Raw genomic sequence first — 21,802 nt, forward strand, 5'->3', positions numbered from 1 at the left:
GTTCCCGTAGAGTGTGCGTGTGCGCTCGCGCCCGGCCTTAAAGGGCCAGTGCACACACATGAGGAAAATCTGTAATTAGCCCATGATCACCCTGGACTATAAAAAGGGCTCTGCCCTTTCATTCATTGCCTGAGCATTGTTGTGTTTACCCGTGTTAGTCTTGCAAATGGTCCTTTAGTTTATCCTGTTCCCAGTGTTCCCGTACCTGCCATGAGTGATGCCTGCTGTGTTACACCACGCCCGGTGTCTGTTGCCAAGGTCCCATCTGAGCCTAGCCGTTACTACTGTATGAACTGCTACAGGTACCCTTGTGCTTGGACTATATATAGATTAAAATAAAATCTGTATGGTATTTATTCTTAATTCTTAAAAAATAGATCCAGTAGGTGCCAGATAACATTAAATATTGCGTATTTTTAATGCATGACTGCTAAAATATAAAGCAGGTACCAGGACAACACTTGTCACCCGAAAACACTTGATACCTATAAAAACCATGCTATAGATATACTAGTAGTCCTTATCATCAGCTAAAGCGGGTGCAAGATACTACTTAGCACCTATAAAAAGCAAGTCCTCCTTACTATCTGATTGTTTGTCCTATGGGGCCTGACTGCTAAAAAAAAAAGATAAATGAAGTATCAATATAAACCAGGTACAGTAAAATGGACACCACATAAGAACTAGAATAACATTTGACACCTGTTATCCTTGCCATTTATTTGTGTGTCTTGTGTGTCTTATTATGCCTTACTGGTAAAAGACAAAGATACAGCAGGTACCAGGATAGAAAAAGTCGGGCTAGGCCATGTGTTGGACTTTAACGTCTATTTTACTTTGACTTTATCTATATGCCTTTGTTTTATGTTTTTTTGTGAATATATTAAGCTCGTGATTTTATACCATTTGAAGCCATTACTTTATCGCACCATCGGAGGTCGATTTCTTCTTTCTTTTTCCACTATAGAGTGATTAAGGAAGTTTTTTTTTCTGTGACATTAATGGGAAAGTAGATTCTAAGTAATAACGGAGACCCTGCAATTGAAACATGTTTTTTAACAACTATTGAGGGAGCACCTTTACTCAGCTTCTGAAACTCTATGAACGGTGTAGTGACTTCATCTAATTTTTATGGACTGATTTTGCTTAAGCTACACCATTTAGGATGTCTTTGATTGTGCTTTTGTGCCAAATCGTGCCCTTTCTGATAATCAACATTCCTATATATTTTAACCTTGCCTTGTGATATTGACCCAACCTTAACTGTGACAACTCCTCTATTTCCTGTTAGATTTTTTGTTGACCCAGATTACTCCTTATCGTTCCCTATTTGAATTTCTCATCACCCTCTGGGGCCTCCATTTTGTACTGGTGCATGTTCTTATCTGGGACCATTGATAAAAAAAATAAAAGATGCATGTCAAAAAGGGCTGAATAAATTACAGAATCAAGGAAGCCAACATTATGGGGAAGTTCCTGCAGGAATAAGCAAATTAAAATTGTTGCTAATATCTATAATAATTTAAATAACTGAAGACTAAGCCCTGGGGCCAAAAATAGAATCGGATGATGGACAAATACTTTTTCAAAGCACTGTGTATATATATATATATATATATATATATATATATATATATATATATATATATATATATATATATATATATATATATATATATATATGTATATATATATATGTGTATGTATATATATATATATATATATATATATATATATATATATATATATATATGTTTATATATACACAGTATATATATTTTTCATTTAATTATTCATTTATTAATTTCATAATTTATCTTTATAGGGGTCTGTGAACCATTTTTCTGGTGCTGACAAACACCCACCCGGATTAGGAACAAAGAAAGAAAAAAGGCAATCTGCTGAATTAGGGTATGTTCACACGGCCTATTTACGGACGTAAATCTGGCGTTTTTGCCCCGAATTACGCCCGAAAATAGCGCCTCAATAGCGCTGACAAACATCTGCCCATTGAAAGCAATGGGCAGACGTTTGTCTGTTCACACGAGGCGTATATTTACGCGCCGCTGTCAAAAGACGGCGCGTAAATAGACGCTCGCGTCAAAGAAGTGACCTGTCACTTCTTTGGCCGTAATTAGAGCCGTTATTCATTGACTCCAATGAATAGCAGCGCTAATTACGCCCGTAATTGACGCGGCGTTCAAGCGCCTGCACATGCCGGTACGGCTGAAATTACGGGGATGTTTTCAGGCTGAAACATCCCCGTAATTTCAGCCGTAACGGACGCCCTCGTGTGAACATACCCTTAAACAGCAATACACAACAACCTCTGCTATAGCCAATGGGCAGCAGTTTATCCTTGTAGATTTGTTTGGCAAAGTAATTCAAAATTTGTTTCTTTTATCCCCCCCCCCCCACCCCACAATACCTTAAAGAAATTTAACAGATGCTTTCCCATAATTAATACAGACTATTGCTGGAATCTCATTTTTAAACAAATGTTAATATGTAATCTGATGGAAATGCCACCATCACTCTGGTTCTCCAATAGCAAAGATGGTCATACAACCGGGTGTTATAACAACCTATATATATCCAGAGCAAAATAAATACCCCTGCACTCATTACAAATATTGGATGCAGAATGATGTCCCAAGTCACACCGGTGCTGTATTATTAATTGGTTAAACTAATATATTTCATCCTTGGTTTCTACTAGATTGTTAATTGGGATTAATTATTAATTCACAACTAATGCATAAATACTAAATGTTTCCAGTGAAGAATATTTTCCTTAATTGATTTATTGTCTTGTATAATCTCTCCTCAACATTGAAATTGCAACACCAAGAAGGGCAAGTTGTAAGGTTATGCAAATCGAGGAAGTAGCAGGTGTCGCTAAAATCTGCAAATTATCAAATCTTCAAGCACCGAGCTCCAATCTGTGGCATGTGGGGGGCATAAAAGATAGATTGAAAGCAAAGTTTTTTTAGCCACATGAAACCTCAAAAATCGATTCAAGTTGTGTGGGACGATTGTGTGATGCCTCCTGCTCGTCGACATGCCAGTTATCACCACTTGTCACAAACTGAGAGGCACAGAATCCTTGAACTGAGAGACCTTGGTTTATCACTCCGGCATATTGCCACACGCCTAGTCCAAGATGTCAGCACTGTTCATCGTTGCATGTTCCGGAGGTTGGGAGAACAACAACGAATGAGAATGACAGCAAGAGGTGCGCGGAGGCAAACCTCTGCACGGAGTGATCATCTGATTGTAAGAATGGTGGGTAGTGATCCATAAGTGAAATTGGACATCACATTCAAAGCCTAGGGCAGCAACCAGTCTTGACACAAACCATAAGAAGGTGTTTGCACGACATTGGGCTACGAGCCAGACGTCCAGATACAGGTGTTCCTTTGACCACACGCCATCGCTCTCAAAGGCTATCATGGTGCACAACAAGACGGCAATGGAGGCTGGAATGGAGGTCTATTCTCTTCAGCGATAAGTCCCACTTTTGTCTGGAGACCACTTAGGCAACGCAATGAAGAGGCCTTCACAAGGGAACGTCACACCGGTCCTACTCCCGGGATTATGGTGTGAGGTGGCATAATGTACGGTAGCCAGACCCCTCTAGTCTTCATTTCAGGTACACTAACAGCTCAGTGTTATATTGATTTGGTTGTGGAACCAGTGGTACGGCCATTTCTCCAAAGTGTCCCAGAAGCCATTTTTTAACAGTACAACGCTAGGCCGCATGTTGCTTGTGCTACTGTGAGAAGCCTGCGTGGCCTGAATGTGCTAATATATCCTGCAGCATCTCCGGACTTGACTCGCATCAAGCACATCTTGGACGTCATTGGTCAGTAATTGAAAAAGAAGCTGCCAGCAGCCAATCTTAATGATTTGCGCACCCAAGTGCATTCAGCGTGGCATAACATTTTTTAAGAAAACCATTAATAACCTCATTGATAGCATGCCAAGACGTGTAAGTGCAGGTATATTTGCGCGTGGTGCTCATACTTGATACTGAATAAATTAAGATGTTTGGAATATTTGGTTTCCAATTTTTTATCATTTGCATATCATTAACATGTTTATTGATTCTGTGATTTCCACAATTCCAAAACTTTTTCTTCTTGGTGTTGCAATTTAATGTTGAGGAGTGTATGTATCAGGACATATCTAGACCTTAAGGGGCCCCAATTTAGGAATGGGCCCCCAACTTGCTGACAATAGTCTCTGTAGTAACAAACAGTGGCATAACCACTTTTAATTGAGCAGCAACTAAAGAATGTATAGTAGCACGGACAGATACCATATGCGCATCCTGTTCAGCTTCAGGGGTCTGCAAGCTAGGGATCCGACTGGTACTTTTAAAAAAGTAATAATAATAGTACTTCCTACTGTATATAAGATCACTTGTAAGGTGCTAAGTTCATACCCATACATCTCTCACAATTACTGTTAGATTCACCTCTGCTCCATGATGAATGGTTGGATGTAATTGGAAAAGTCGCTGTTTTTCCATAAATTTTGGACAATTTAGCGTATCTGAACTTTGGAGTGCTGTTCCATTCCTTTGATAGTGTAATTATTACTAGTGGATTAGCTGACCAGTGGAGACATTCTGGGGAGTCATTAATGATGTGGTCTATGGCTAGCACCCAGCTCTCTTTAAATTAACAGTTGGAAAACAGAAGGTCCTTCACAGTTTTAGCACAAGGGCTCTTTGTTGAAAGTGTAAGGCCCTGTTCACACAGAGTTTTTTGCAGGAGGAAGATTTTGACCTGCCTGCTTGCCGTTTCCCGCGATTTTCGCTGCATTTTTTTGCTCGCACCCATTGAGTGCTACGGGCAAAAAACACAGTGAAATACGCTTTCCCTGCCTCCCATTGATGTCAATGGGATGTCAGAGGCATAAACGCATGAAGATAGGGCATGACGCTTCTTTTTACCGCGAGACGGTTTTTCAACTCATGGTAAAAAAAACGCCTCCGTCTCCCATTGAAATCAATGGGAGGCATTTTCGGTTGTTTTTTTGGCGCAGTTTCCAGCGCGGTTTTCGCGTCAAAAAACGTGTCAAAAAACTCTGTGTGAACAGGGCCATAGGCTGCATTCACATCATGTTTTGGCCTTCCATCAGAGGTACACGTCAGGAAGACCGTCTGCCAGGAATTCCGGCTCTGGAGAAGCCCCTGATATCACTGTTTATAAATGAACAGTAATGTTGGGAGCTCCCCAAGTCTCCCCAAACCATAGGCTCCCATGTTGAAACATTTATACCGTGCAGGATATCTTTTTTTGTGTGAACCCTCAGGATGGAATAGCATAGTCTACTACGCTATTCCATTCTTCAAATAAAAGGGGACGTATACGAGCCCGATGCAGACCAAAAGGACACTCTTTTGTTCTCTGTCAGTATAATTGAGCCCTATTAACACGTTTATAGTGTACGTCGGGTGCTTTTCTGATGTACATGATAGACGTAGGGCAATAACGGAATGTGAAAGGGGCCTCAGCCTCTGAATACTAGCGTCATATATTGAACCTTGCACAAAAGGCAGCCCCAGTTGAGCTAGACTACTGAAAGCCACCACCATGTTTATTCCTGGCTGCAGGAACAAATTATTTAACTGTATGTCTATGCAGGGGATTTAGAGCTCTATATCAGAAAAATGAAACTTGAACCCTTATAAAGATTCATAATGAAATTAAGCAGTACAGAATTTTGGACCTACAGTATATAGATTAAAAAATGTTGTACAAAGGCGGACATTCCCTTTAAGTTTAATACTACAGTACTTATATAATAAGAGTTCTTCCAAACAAATCATTGACACAGAAAGTTGTGTTTTAGTAGTTTCTTAATAAATTGTACATATTTTTTCATGGTCGACCATAATACATATTCTTTTCAACTTTTTTATACAAGCATGTGCGCTGGTATCCACAAGAAGATTTCTCCACTATTTGCTGAGATTCAGTGTTCAGTCATAGAAATGAAATCACATCCCAGGGGCATTTTTCAGCACAAGTTCCAATTTATTCCTCATAAAGTGGTTAAATCTACAGTAGGATACAACAAAATGTCAAGAACACAATATTGTCTTAAGCTCATTTTATGAAATTACTCCTTCAAGAACTTCTGAAAAGACACAGATAAGAGGAACTCTGCTTTTTTTCATGTGTGGTCCTCAAGAATTCATTGCTTAACTTACTGAACCATAAACAATAAGAAGAAGGTGCACAAAGGAATCCTGATTCCCTGGATACACAATACACAATTCTTTATACATAGCAACACACAACCTCAATCAATGCTTTCCTTTCTATATAGCTGTCCTTATAGAGACCTATAGTCAGGGTCATTATATGTATATAGTACACATATAGAAATAGTCAGAATAAACAGAAAAGCAATTCATCAGATATTTAATATCATTCCCTCCACTCTCTATTAAAAAAAAGATCTATCACTAGAAACAAAAAAATCCCAATCCCTCCTTTGACAGCTATCGATGTATATTAGATGTATTGCAGCTAGAACCTATGAGTCTAACGTGTGTTTTTGAGTACTTTTACTTCCTTTTGTCTTTTGGAAATGCCTATTTTCTGCTAAATGGTGAATGGGGGTGATGCTAGTGCTTTTCTGAGCACTCTGAGCCAATCAGATGCCTTCCCACTTCTGCTTCCCTCCCCTCTCACAGCATGCAGTCTCACAGTCACAGAGAGAAAAGGAAACTGCAGCTTCAACCCCCTCCTCTCCCCTCTTCCTTGTCTACTATTAACTGAATTATTGCAGAGGCATTTTGTAGGGACTGAGGAGGTTTCTGAATATTTGAGGGGGACTTTAGATATGGAAATAAGAACTACCTACTGCTGGAAGGTCAGGAAGATGCCTCTCACCCTTTACCAATTTTGAGGCAATACTGAATTATATGAACACATAATATAGGTACACGTTATTGAAGATGCTGAATAAAGAGAAATACCTCATAATGGAGATGCTGGCTTAATAAATAGTTTATCAGTCATAACTCCTGATGAAAATTAGTGTGTTGTTATTCTGTCAAATAAAGGTTTAACCCGTTAGTGACCGCCCTATAGTGTTTTTATGGCAGCCACTAATGGGCTTTATTCTGATGCAGTAGCCTTTTCATGGCGCTGCATCAGAATAAATAAATAGAGCAGGGATTCATTAAATCTCCCTTCTCTCAGCTACCTCCGGTAGCTGAGGGCTGGGAGCATCCCTGCTCGAATGGGTGAAATCGATATCGGTATCGATCTCGCTCGTTTAACCCTTCAGATGCGGTGCCCAATAGCGAACGCCGAATCTGAGTGGTTTTGGAGAGAGGGAGGGAGCTCCCTCTCTCACTCCACTGGCACCCTGCGTGTAATCGCAGGGTGTCAGTGTCTTCTATGGCAGCCGGGGTGCCTAACAAATGCCCTAGGTCTGCCCCAGTTAATACCTGCTAGGCCATACCAGAGGCATGGCCTAGCAGATGTCTGTCCGTTTTACACGGACAGGCGGTAATACACTGCAATACAGAAGTATTTCAGTGTATTATAATAGTGATCGACGATCACATAGTGAAGTCCCCTAGTGGGACTGGTAAAAAAAAAGTTAAAAAAAAAAGCTTAATAAAGTTAATAAATAAAAAAGTGAAAAAAATTAAAAACCCACATTTTACCCTTACAAACTGCTTTACTATTAAAAAACAAAAAACAAGTAAGACCCTCAACTATAAAGTTATTGCATTATTTAACCCTCTCGGTGAACACCGTAAAAAATGAAATAAAGAACAATGCAAAAATTGCTGATTTCTGTGAATCCTGCCTTAAAAAAATGTGATCAAAAAGTCGCATGGATTTCAAAATCATACCAATAAAAACTACAAGTCGTCCTGCAAAAAAAAAACACTCATACAGCTGCATCACCGGAAAAATAAAAAAGTTATCTCTCTTCAAATATGGAGACACAAAAACAAATAATTTTGAAAAAAAAATGTTTTTACGGTGTAAAAGTAGTAAAACATACAAAATCTATATAAATTTGGTATCATTGCAAATGTAACAACCTGCTAAATAAAGTTATTGTGTTATTTATACCACATGGCAAACGGCATAAATTTAGGACGCAAAAAAGTGTGGCAAAATTGCTTTTTTTTTCTATTACCCCCCCCAAAAAAAGTTAAGAAAAGTGAAATAAATTATATGTATCCCAAAGTGCTATTAAAAAAAACACAACTTGTCCCTCAAAAAACAAGTCCTTATACAGCTATGTTGACGCAAAAATTAAAAAGTTATAGCTCTTTGAATGCAACAATGGAAAAAGTAAAAAAATAGCTTGGTTGTTACGTCCATGGCCGGGGATCGCCGTTCTAACTCACCCCCTGACGATCCCGGCCATGGACACCTCTCTGGTCAGCGTTCTCCTCCCTATTGCAGTCACCGGCACTGTCTTCCGGGTCCTCGCGCCGTTCCCCGCAGGGCGCGCGCGCCCGCGCGTGCACGGCCTTAAAGGGCCAGTACGCGTCCAGCTGCCAGTAATCAGTTATTAGCCCAAATGGCTGCTGGACTATAAAAAGGAGCTCTGCCCACTGGTTCCTTGCCTGAGCGTTGTTGTATACCCTAGTCTGTCTTGCTAAAGGTCTCCCAGTGTTTTCCAGTTCCCAGTGTTGCCCGTTCCTGCTGCCTGTACCCTGTATCCCGTACTATCGTTACCAGCTGTGAAAGCCAAGTCGTGTCTTCCGCCGCATCCGCGGCATCACCTGCTGTGAAAGCCAAGTCGTGTCTTCCGCCGCATCCGCGGCATCACCTGCTGTGAAAGCCAAGTCGTGCCTCTCCGCGGCGTCACCTACTGTGAAAGCCAAGTCGTGATCCTGCCACTGTCTACTATTGCCTCAGGTACCCGTTTTGAACTATAGACATTGTTTTGTACCTAGTTGGCCAGCTGCTACCCCGCTACACGGTACGGCCCAGTGGGTCCACACCCCGCGTCGTGACATTGGTCATTAAGGTCTAAAATGGGCTGGTCATTAAAGGGTTAATTTCAAACATAAAAGTGCTGAAAATATTGGTCTTATACACATTCTTTATCTACTCTACATACTTATCCTTATAGATGATAGCACTTGAAAATGGATAGTTACAATCATAGGGTATAATACAAAACACGGGGCTAAATATAGTTTCAGTCCATGCTGTATAATGATACCGGCTATTTGCACTGTACGGTATATAGAGCCCCCCCGATCCCTCGTCTTTTAGAAACATGTACCGTCACATGGAAAGATTGATATAGAGCAGTAAGAAATTTATAGTCACAAACAAAAAACACTCTGAGCCAGAAGGAATTTACCCTTTCAGAAAAGATTACCTCTTGAATATATCTCAATATGGGGACATTCATCCAGATAAATTATGTTTATTTCCTTTTTTTGTATATAATAATGACTTGTTTGACTAAAACTATAAACCATGAATGGAAAACAAATATATTTCCCCCTTCCTCCTATAATGGAATGCTATATTTAGACAAAATTTATTATGTTTAATAAGATGTGGTTTATTAGGGTTTATTTATGGCTGGGACTCATATCTATGCACTTCGGCTGATACTTCTATGGTGAACAATATAGATGTAACAATCCTTATCTTGACCCTAATATCTTGCTGCAGTGTGATAACTTATCACTGAAGCCAGTGAAAACTATTGAAAAAGTCAAGTTAAAGTTTTGCGCCACAGTGTATTTACACGTTAAAGTCAAGTTAAAGATTGCTACATCTGTATGTCTGGCACTTTTATTTGGCCCTTTTTTTTAATGAGCACTTATATGTATGAAACTATTTTGAGGTGGATATTGGTATGGCAGTATAATGTTGGCACTGTATGGCCCTATTATGCACTGAAAAGTGTTATTATGTGGACTACGTATAGCACTGGTTTTAGACAATATTATCTGGATGATGAATAACAATATAATCTGGACACAGTATGGTACTATTACTATCTAGAGAGAGACATTATATTATTTGGAGATGTGATCTATGGTTTCAAGGGATGTGACTATATCAAGGTCAAGTCTTAGGGCAAATTTCTGGGAGGGGGAACTATCACTGACTATGATGCAGAAAAACATTGAAAAAAAGAACCTCCACCATCGTTATTGTGGAGTATCATAACAATTGGTGCCTTCTCCTCAGCTTCGAAAAGTCATACAAAAATAATGCATTGTATTATATGAACTGGTTCAGTATATCATTCCTTTAATTAAATGATAATGTAAGAAATTATTGAATTAAACAAGAATAAAACAGCAATTGGATATAATGTAACAAAACACATTTCTTACTTTAATGTAAAAATTGGGGGAAAAATTGTCACTTACAGCATATGGCTGGAATTATTTTGAGGGCATTGGTATAGCAGTACTGTATTATGCATTGTAAGGTCGTTTTATGTGGATCATATATGGCACTATTTTAGGAGATTACTGCAGTATTATCTGCACACTCTATGGCACCATTAGTTTCTAGAGAGACAGTTGTTGAATTATTTGGACATGTGGCTTATGGTTAAAGATTATGTGACTAGGTTAATGTCCAATTTACAATATTTAACTCCTATTTCTACTCCAGTCACTGACTAAATGCTCCAAGTATGATGCGTAATGCTATTGAAACAAAGCACCTCCACCACCATATTTAGGGAGCACGCATATAATGCATGTCTAATTCACAAAATCATACAGAAATAATGTATTGTATTGCATGGCCTAGTTTAATATAATATCCCTTTAATTAAATGATAACTTTAGAAATAATTTAATTAAACCAGCACTTGGATATAAGGTATCCAGTCATATTTCTTACTTCAATGTCAAAATTCAGGGTTGAGTTCTTCTTGAAAATTTATAATGATTTACAAGTAAATACGGCACATATTTGAGTGATTTATTAACTTTTCTTAGCAACAAGAAATGGACCGCACTTAACTGACAGCCGCATTCCCATTAAGTATAGTGTCATTCACAGTCCACATGATAACATTATTATTAATATCTCTATGGTGAAGAATAAAAATGCCTGATCTGACTGGCATAGGATGGTAAGTGCTTTGAAAGTCATTATCTGAACTACAAAAAGCTTTTCAATAATCCTTCAAAATGTCATCGCATATATCATACCCATAACATCCGGAAATGGATTTTGGGTAAAATAAAAATGTATAAAACAAAAATATGGCATTTCCTCAGATTAATTTATAATGTATGTTTATTATAATATAACATTTAGTAATATCTTGACTTGTTTTATAAAGTTCTACATTTTAGGTTTACGCTAGAGACACACCACATTTACTCATCTCTCATGCAGCATTTCACCCAAGGATTGCAATACTGTAGATAGTTCACTAGTCAAAGCATCTGCCAGGAGTTACCAAAATTGGCATAAAGTAGCTATGGAAACCTTAAGAGAGGGAAGAAAATTTGCATTGAATAAGGATTATCAGTGATTTAAAGGGGGGTTTCAACACACATGTAACACCTATCCACAGAATAGGGGGATACATGTGTGTTATCGGTGGGTCCAACCATTGAGACCTCCAACAAAGAGGAGAACGTCACCCGAAGTTCTCCATGAGAATGTAACAATGGTGCGCATGCTCTAGCAGCGCTCCATTCATTTCTTTGAAGCTGTCGGAGACAGCAGTCCCGGAAGTCCCATAGAAATGAATGGATCGCTGGTCGAGCATGCGCACCATCGTTCCATTCTCATGGAGCACTTCGGGGGACTTTTGGTTCCCTATTCTCCTCATCCATGGACTGATTATGGTATTGCAGCTCAAACCAGGGGTGAACACAGAAAGCAGAGGGCCTCCGTGCATAAAAAGTTTATGGGCCCCTTTGTCCTCTAACTTACCAGACAACCGCCCTCTTTCTCACACTCCGTTAACACCAGTAATTGAGTCTCGAAATTCATAAGCTTACTTTACATACAATCTAGATAGTGATAAGCTGCCTGTAAGATTGTAGTGAGCCCCTAAATCTACTGCACTCCTGTGCACCTACATGGGTTGCTTACAGATGTAGCCATGTTTATCTTGACTCTGATAACTTGATGCCATTGAAAAGCCATTGAAAGGGTCAAATTAAAGTTTAATGCGTTCAACTTTATCGTGTTTAATGGGAAGAAGCTTTATTGTGACTTTTTTTAATGGCTTTTCAATGACTTTTGTTGTGTTAAGTGATCACGATGCGTCAAGTTATCGGTGTCAAGTTAAAGTTTGCTACATTTGTAAGTCCAAATCTGGCTCAATCTTATTCAAGTGAATATCTAACTTGGACAATAGTTGTGACTCTTTTTTTAATCTCATACAAAACGAATACCCGTATTAAAGTTACATTAAACAAAAACCTGGAAAAAATCAAGCAGATACAAAACACAAATATATGTAGACAGAAAAGTTTAAAAAAAACGAAAAAACTTTAAGGGTGTCAAGTCAGAAATGAAAAATGAAACATTGCCTATGGCTCTGAGCATTTATGGGCAGTATCTTTGTGTAGTCCTTCTCTTGAAAGTTTAGATGTTTGTGATCGAAACTTCTGCCTTCAGGAAAAAGCTGTCTAAATTCAATTGTCAGCCATATAGAACAGTTTTTACTTGTTACCCAGTCACTCATCACTCAGGTGCAAGAAAATTATTCTTTTTTTTAAGGAAGAAAAACAATGTCCATCTATCTAGAACTTTTATGTGATCTCTCATTTGTGCAGAAGATAGCCATATGACATTAATATCCATCACTTGGTTACTGGTCAACTATAAGTAATTACACATTAGTTTACATAACATGACTCGTATATACCATAGAGGCAAACAATGCAGCTGCTATGGGGCCCTTGGATAGAGATGGACCCTCCCCGGTTGGTCCCTCCCTATAGTTTCTGGTTAGCGAGTGCCTGTGTAGGACTCCGCTCTCTAGAGGAACCACATTTTTCAACAATCAAAGGAGAAAATTTCATGAAAATGACAAAGAGGAGGAAACAAACACCAGGCCCTTCTAGCATAGGTGTCAAAACAGCACCATAATGGGAGACTTATTTCGATTTTTGCTGTAGATCTATGTACGCCACTGACTTAAAGCCTCATGCACAACACTATATTAGGAATCTGTTATATGGTTTCCAAAGTATAAGGGCTTAGAATGCACCTCCATGAGTCTCTGTTTTTTGTCACGGGGACCCTTGGAGATTTTGTCACGGAGTCAGCAGAGGGTGGTGTGAACTCATTTTGTCACCAAGTTATTTGACGTGGGGCTAAACCGAGAAACGGAGTCTAAGTCTTTATAGGAATGTGGACTTTGCTGCAGGGGAACCCAAGATCGCTACAACCAGAGTAGCCTCCCTTTGTAACAGCCAATGTAACAGGTGTAATGCCAGTTAGTGTGGTTTGGCTTAGCATAAGGTCAGGGTAGGTGTCAAGGTTCGTAACAGGTCACATAGAAAATCGTCAGGGCAGGCGGCACGGGTTTGTCACGGGTCACTAAGCAAAAGGTCAGGGCAGACGGCAGGCAAAAATCGTCAAAGGTACTGGCTGAGGTCAAAACACTGAAATAAAATAGAAAAGATAGCTGAGGCACACAGGGAAAGGAAGGGAGGAAAGAAAGAAGAAGGAAGGAAGGCTTTATAGCCAGGGAAAGCTGAGTATTAATTTTGTCGCAAGGGTCAGCACGCACGCATAATATAATCCAGGAGGGAGCGTAGGCGGTGTGGGAGGCCGCCAGAAAGGGAGCAGCGCCTTTCAGGATGCTGAGAGCAGGAAAGTACAGAACGGGGAGTGGGTGGACATTACAATTTTATACAAAGGCAAAACAATTTTTTCACGGATTCCGTAATACACTCATATAGGGACTCTGTGTAACATCGCACAGGGTCTGTGCACAGGCAGATTAGTTTGATTGCCAAATTTCCCCTCCTGTTTTTTCAAAGCACAGCATTGACATCCATAAAGTACCTTAGAAAATGACATAGACTACACGGATCATTTTCATAGGCATGCCATTGATCCCTTCTAAATTTATCATATTCGCCCTTGGCCAATCTACACTGCATTTCCTGACATCTGGGTCAATTATTGATAATAATTTAATAAAGATAAGACGTCATTTACATCAGAGTTTTTTTTCCATTTTATGTATAATTAACTATAAACAAGGTTCTGCAGCTTCTAAAATATTCTAACTACCTAGAATTATGGTTGGGTAATGCACATATGTAGGTATCAGCTTATGGTTATCCTCTATATAGGGCTAAGTTATTATGACCTATATCAAAGTCACGATTAATTAAACATGTAACCTCGATTACCATTAATGAATGATTTTTAGGCCACAACCCTTTTTGCATGCCAAGTCCCCTATTAGCATGCCACGCCATTGTGATATATCCCCTGAGCCTACTGTATGCTAATGTGTATAATATACCCCCTGACACTGCCTCTCACACAGTATAATGCTCCCATAGCTGCCCCACACAGTATAATGCCCTATAGCTACCCTACACTGTATAATTCCCCACAGCTGCCCCACCCAATATAATGCCCCAAAGCTGTCCCACGAAGTATAATGCCGCCACAGTGCATCATGCAGTATAATGTCACACAGCTACCCCATGCAGTCTAATGCCCTCAGTGCTGCCCGTACAATATAAAGGCCCACAGCTGCCCCCACACAGTATAATGCTCCACAGCTGCCCCCACACAGTATAATGCTTCACAGCTGCCGCCAAAGAGTATAAGGCCCCATAGCTGCTCCACACAGTATAATGCCTCACAGCTGTGCCCACACAGTATAATGCCCCCATAGCTGCCCTTCTTACACAGCCTCAATAGTGCCTAATAAAAATAATAAAATACATACTCACCCAACCACGTTCAAAAGATAAGTGGAGAGCCCTCTGCTCCTCCGTTCTGTGTGGTTCGGCGCCATGAGCAGCATTACATAGTGAATGGAAGAGCAGGGAACTGACGGTTTCATGCTCTACTAGAGGGTTGATCTGCGTCCTGATACTAACCATAAAAAACTGAAATGCGCAAGATGACGTCAGTTATCTGCTCTGAATTTTGTTTTGGTTGTTCTCGATTAATTGCTCAGCCCTACCTCTGTCTACATGGGTTAACATTACATTTATTATTACTATATTCTGTTTTTCCCTCTATATTTCCATTTCACACAACTCAACATTTTTCTTTTATGCCCTGAACAACTTTACTGCCTGCAGAGAACATGTTTATAAATCAATGCAATAAATATATTCAACAGTCGTACACATTGCTAAAGTGCTAGAAACTAAAATGTCCCAGTTGACATCATGTAAAGTTGTTTTCTTTCTCTGACAATTCCCTGATAAATTTATCAGGTTGATATTTTGACACAAATTACAAGCTATGATGTGATGCATTATCAAGACAAAACATGAACTCTGTTTCGCTGGGATAAGAGACACCAAAGGAGATGGAATGTGGCTTTATAAATAAATATGTTGCAGTTTTAGACACATGACTGTTTTGTTTTTTTTGGCCCAGTTGAGATGTATCCAAATATGATCAGGAGAGCAATCATAAACTTCAGAATCCATCGGAAGATGAGAACATATGTCTTAACCGTGTAAGCAGTTATTGATTATGTTACCCCAGATAGAATGCTACAAACTTACAGAGTTTCATGATCCTACAAAAAAATGTCAAAACTATGAAAAAGATTTCAAAACTACCATAAACCGTCTAAGTCACATGATCAGTACCGATAGGATGCATGCAGGAATTTATATACAGATATACTGTATGTCACTGCATATTATTATTACGATTATTTACAGTATCGTGTGGACACAGCATTATTGGTTGTACTCCATCTTTTAAAATCGAAACAGACTAACCAGTGATTTGCATTTTGGAGAATCAATCAACTGGACGGTCATTATGGGTCCAGCATATGTTGCCTTAAAAAACTGGTGGTGTTAAAAGAAAAATTACTCAACAAGCCTCCATTTCCCCACTGGTTTTCTGGCCCATTGCTTCAGAATAGAGTGGAAGGCAGGAGCCGGGGAGTGACGTCACCAGTTGTGCTTGCCAGCTCCATTTACTAAGACTGTGATGATGTCTCTAACAGGCATCCACACAGTCTTAGACTTCCACTTCCCCCCATAACTCATAGAGGCAACCATCCTTATGAGCACTACATGGATCACCGTATCGGCTAATGGCATTTTGGGCCCTGAGATCATGTCTAAAGCAAATGTCCCGCTTGCATTAAAGATTTGTTTGCATTACAGATTTACTTATCGCTACTCACTTGTGACTGTCACTTGATAATTGTTCTTTCATTGTACACAGAATATACATAACATAGCTATTGCATTCTTACTTGTCGGGGTTGTCCAATCTAGACAATCCTTGTCTTTAATCTGTATTAAGGGTTATGGATGTCCCAGTCCAGGGGTCAGCAACCTATGGCACCTGTGCCACAGCCAGCACACGGGACATGTTTATCTGGCACACTGAGTCCTAAGACCCGCAAGTGCTCACCAACCTAAATCTAGCCCAACTAGATCAACACCTTAGCTTAATTTGATTAATGACACTAGCGTGCCCAAACGTCACTGGTTTCTTAAGGGCCAGGGAACGCAAAATGCTTGCGTGAGATTTCACTAAAGAAATCAGTTTGTGTTATATGACTTTCATGTACGGTACTACATGATACACTGAGTACTTAATCTTAGATTTTTTCTTATTTTTATTTTTTAAATGGGCATGCCATGCAAAAAAAGGTTGCCTTCCCCTGTCCTAGTTCCTGCTCCGGACTTAGAGCTGGTAGAAAGAGCAGTCAACTCTGGGGGTCTTGACTTGATGATTTATTGCATAGTTTCTCATTTTTTTGGAATGATCACTGTGTAATACTACATTCCTGCTGTGGCTAATATGCTGGGGGTAACAAAAGCTGGTCCCATAGTGGTCAACTCATTGCTGGAGTGGCTTGGTTAATTTGGAATGTATAACTTCAGTTTTAGGCTGGAATCACACACAGTGTCTTGCTTCGTTTTTATGCGTATTCAGTGGCGTTTTTGGTGACATTTTTAACCCCTTCCCACTTTGGCCGCTATTGACCTTCCTGACAGAGCCTCATTTTTCAAATCTGACATGTTTCACTTTATGTGGTAATAACTTCGGAATGGTTTCACCTATCCAAGAGATTATGAGATTGTTTTCTCGTGACACATTGGAGTTTATGTTAATGGAAAACTTTGCTCGATACATTCAGTATTTAATTGTGAAAAACACCAAAATTTAGTGAAAAATTGCAAAAATTTGCATTTTTCTAAATTTAAACGTATCTGCTTGTAAGACAGACAGTTATACCACACAAAATTGTTGCTAAGTAACATCCCCTATATGTCTACTTTAGATTGGCATTGTTTTTTGAATATCGTTTTATTTTTCTAAGACGTTACAAGGCTTACAACTTTAGCTGCAATTTCTCACATTTTCAAGCAAATTACAAAAGGCTATTTTTACAGGGGGCAGTTCAGTTGTGAAGTGGCTTTGAGGGGCTTATATATTAGAAACCCCCAATAAGTCACCCCATTTTAAAAACTTCACCCCTCAAAGCACTCAAAACAGCATTTAGAAAGTTTCTTAACCCTTTAGACGTTTCACAGGAATTAAAGCCAAGTAGAGGTGAAATTGAAAAAAAAATGTTTGCAGAAATTTATTTTTAATCCACTTTTTTTGTAACAGAGAAGTGTTTACCAGACAAATGCAACTCAATATTTATTGCCCAGAGTCTGCAGTTTTTAGAAATATCCCACATGTGGCCCTAGTGTGCTAGTGGATTGAAGCACAGCCTCAGAAGCAAAGGAGCACCTAGGGGATTTTGGGGCCCCCATTTTTATTAGAAAATATGTTAGGCACCTTGTCAGGTTTGAAGGGCTCTTGCAATGCCAAAACAGTGAAAATCCCCCAAAAGTGAGCCCGTTTGGGAAACTAGAACCCTCAAGGAAATTATCTAGGGGTATAGTGAGCATTTTAACCCACACAGGTTTTTTGCAGAACTTATTGTAAGTAGGCCATGAAAATTAAAATCTACATTCTTTCAAAGAAAATGTAGGTTTAGCTAATTTTTTCTCATTTCCACAAGGACTAAAGGAGAAAAAGCAAGACCACATTTGTAAATCAATTTCTTCCAATTAAAACATTACCCCTTGTGCGGTCCTAAATGGCTGTTTGGACACACGGCAGGGCATAGAAGGGAAAGAGCGCCATTTGGCTTTTGGAGCTCAAATTTAGCAGGAATGGTTTGCGGAAGCCATGTCGCGTTTGCAAAGCCCTCGAAGGGACAAAACAGTGGAAACCTCCCAAAAGTGACCCCATTTTGGAAACTACACCCCTTGAGGAATTCATCTACGGGTGTAGTGAGCATTTTGACCTAACAGGGGTTTTATAGATTTTATTGGAACTGGGCAGTGAAAATAAAAACAATCCTTTTTCTTCAATAAGACATAGATTTAGCTCAAAATTTTTCATTTTCTCAACAAGTAAAGGAAAAAATGAACCCCAACATTTGTAAACCAACTTCTCTGGAGTATGGCAATACCCCATATGTGGTCATAAACTGCTGTTTGGCCACACGACAAGGATCAGAAGTGAAGGAGCGCCATTTGGCTTTTGGAGTACAGATTTTGCTGGATTGATTACTTGGAATCATGTCGCTTTTGCAAAGCCCCTAAGGAACCAGTAAAGTGGAAACTGCCCAAAAGTAACTCCATTCATGAAACCACACCCCTTGAAGAATTAATTTAGAGGTGTAGTGAGCATTTTGCCTCCCCACAGATGTTTCATAGATTTTATTAGGGTTGGGCAGTGAAAATAAAAAAAAAATCCTTTTTCTTCAGTAAGACGTATCTTTAGATCAAAATTTTTCATTTTCTCAATAAATAAAGGAAAACATAGAACCACAGAAATTTCTCCTGAGTATGGCAATACCCGATATGTAGTCATAATCTGCTGTTTGGGCACACAGTAGGGCTCAGAAGGGAAGGAGTGCCATTTGGATTTTGGAGAACAGATTTTGCTAGATAGGTTTCTGGTTGCTATGTTGCATTTGCAAAGCTCCTGTGGGACTAAAACTGTGGAAACCCCCCACAAGTGAACCCATTTTGGATAATAAACTCCTCAAGGTATTCAGTACCATGCAAAATTGAGGCTTAATTTGGCAACTTACACAGTATAGACTCTGATGTGAAATAATAAAAGAAACCGCTGAGAAGTGACCCCATTTTGGAAACTACACCCCTCAAGGCATTTATTAAGGTGTGTAGTGAGCATTTTCACCCCACAGGTCTTTTCCATGAATGATTGCACTGCGGATGGTGCAAAGTAACATTTTAAATTTTTCCCTAGATGTGACATTTCAGTGGGAAATACGTCATGTCCAGGTTATGCGACTGGAGACACACACCCCAAAAATTGTTAAAAGGGTTCTCCCAGGTATGGCGATGCCATATATGTGGAAGTAAACTCCTGTTTGGGCACACTGTAGGGCTCAGAAGGGAAGGAGCGCCATTTAGCTTTTGGAGCGTGGCTTTTGCTTGGTTTGTTTGGTGTTTTAATGGTATTTCAGTTTATAATGTGGGGCATATGTGAACTGGGCAGAGTACATCAGGGGCATAGTCAGGTGGTATAATAATGGGGTAAACAATAAAATAATCCATAAAGATTTGATACGCTATGAAGCACTCCTTTATGCATAGGCCAGTGTCACGCTGATAACTGTCCTTTCTTTTCCCCCTTTTGGTCCACACTCCGCACCTTTGCAGTTTGGGGAATTCTGCTGGTAAGTGTGGTCCTGGTATAATACGGGCACCCTCGCTTCCAGCAGATATGTTTGGGCCCTGATTCCCTAATTTTAGGTCCATAAAAAATCCCCACTTGAAACAGAAGTAATGTTCCCCTCTGATCTGCACAACTGCATATTTTTCTTTCCTGACTTATTGGAGCCTTAACTAATTTTATTTTTTCATAGACATAGTGGTATGAGGACTATTTTTTGCGGGACAAGCTGTAGTTTTTATTGGTACCATTTGGGGTACATGCGACTTTTTGATCACTTGTTATCCTTTTTTTTGGGAGGCAAGGTGATCAAAAAACAGCAATTCTGGCATCGGTTTTTTTATTCAGCGTTCACCACACGTCATAAATTACATGTTAACTTTATTCTGTGGGTCAGCATGATTCCGGCGATACCAAATCTATAGCACTTTTTTATGTTTTACAGCATTTTGCACAATAAAATTACTTTTGTAAAAATAATGTATTTTTTCTGTCGCCAAGTTGTAAGAGCCATAACTTTTAAATTTTTCGTCAACGGAGCTGTATGATGGCTTGTTTTTTGCGATTCAAGCTATAGTTATAGGTACCATTTTTGGATACATTCGACTTTTTGATCACTTTTTATTTCAATTTTTGGAAGACAATGTGACCAAAAAAAAAGCAATTCTGGCATTAATTTTTTCTATTTTTTTTACGGCGTTCACTGCGCGGGACAAATAACATAATATTTTAATAAATTAGATCGTTACGGATGCGGCGATACCAAATATGTATGGTTTTATTTATTTTTTTCAATAATAAATGATATGGTAAGGGAAAAAGGGCGATAGTGTTTTATGTTATTTACGTTAAAATTTTGTTTTATTTTTTACAACTTTTATTTTTACTTTTTTTGACACTTTTTTGACACTTTTCTTTAGTCCCACTAGGGGTCTTGAAGGTCCAACTGTTTGATTGATGTTCTAATACATTGCACTACCTATGTAGTGCAATGTATTGGAACTGTCAGTTGTTCACTGACAGCAAGCCGATCAGACTCCGGTCTGGGCCTAATCGGCTTCAATAATGGCAGACAGGAGGCCATTGTTAGGCCTCCTGTTGCAATAGTAGAAGTTGGCATCCTTGCCATCGCATGGCAGGCTGCCGATTTGATACAAACCACTAGGATGCAGCGATCGTTTTGGATCACTGTATCTAAGGGGTTAATGGCAGGAATCGGAGCTAGCTCCGGTTCCTGCTGTTACAGCGGGGTGTCCGCTGTAACATACAACGGACACCCACTGCTGATGACGGCGGCTCAGCTTCTGAGCCGGAAGCTGAGCCGGCGACATCTTGCCGATGGTACCGGAAGCCTTTTAGGCCCCGCTGGCGAGCAGAGCATAGGAGGCTTCCATTGCTGGCAGACCGGGAGGTAAGTATTAGGCCTCCGATTGCCATTGCAGCCACCGGCAACCCAGCAATCGCGTTGCTGGGGTGCCGATTGCTAAAAACTCCTCCCATGCTGAGATCTCTATTGAACGCAGCATCTGAGGAGTTAATTGGCTGGATCGGATGCTAGCTCCGGTCCTGGCCATTACATCAGTGTGCTAGCTGTAAAATATAGCTGGCACCCGGCGGTGATGGTGTGGGCTCAGCTCCTGAGCCCACACTATGATCGCGACGTAACTGTACTGTGCTTTGCGGGAAGCCCTGCCTGACAGCGCCGTATATATATATGGCGGATGTCGGGAAGGGGTTAATGTCATTTTTAATCAGCATATTTGTGGTGCATTTTTCTGGTGTGGCCAGATGTGACACTAAAGTCTATACAGATGTAGCCGTCTTTAGCTTGACTTTTAACACATGCTGCAGCAAGTTATCAGAATCAAGTAAAAGATGGCTACATCTCTAGTATAATAGCAGAATAATTA

Source organism: Rhinoderma darwinii, chromosome 1 (genome assembly GCF_050947455.1).
Source record: "Rhinoderma darwinii isolate aRhiDar2 chromosome 1, aRhiDar2.hap1, whole genome shotgun sequence".
Taxonomy (NCBI): Eukaryota; Metazoa; Chordata; class Amphibia; order Anura; family Rhinodermatidae; genus Rhinoderma; species Rhinoderma darwinii.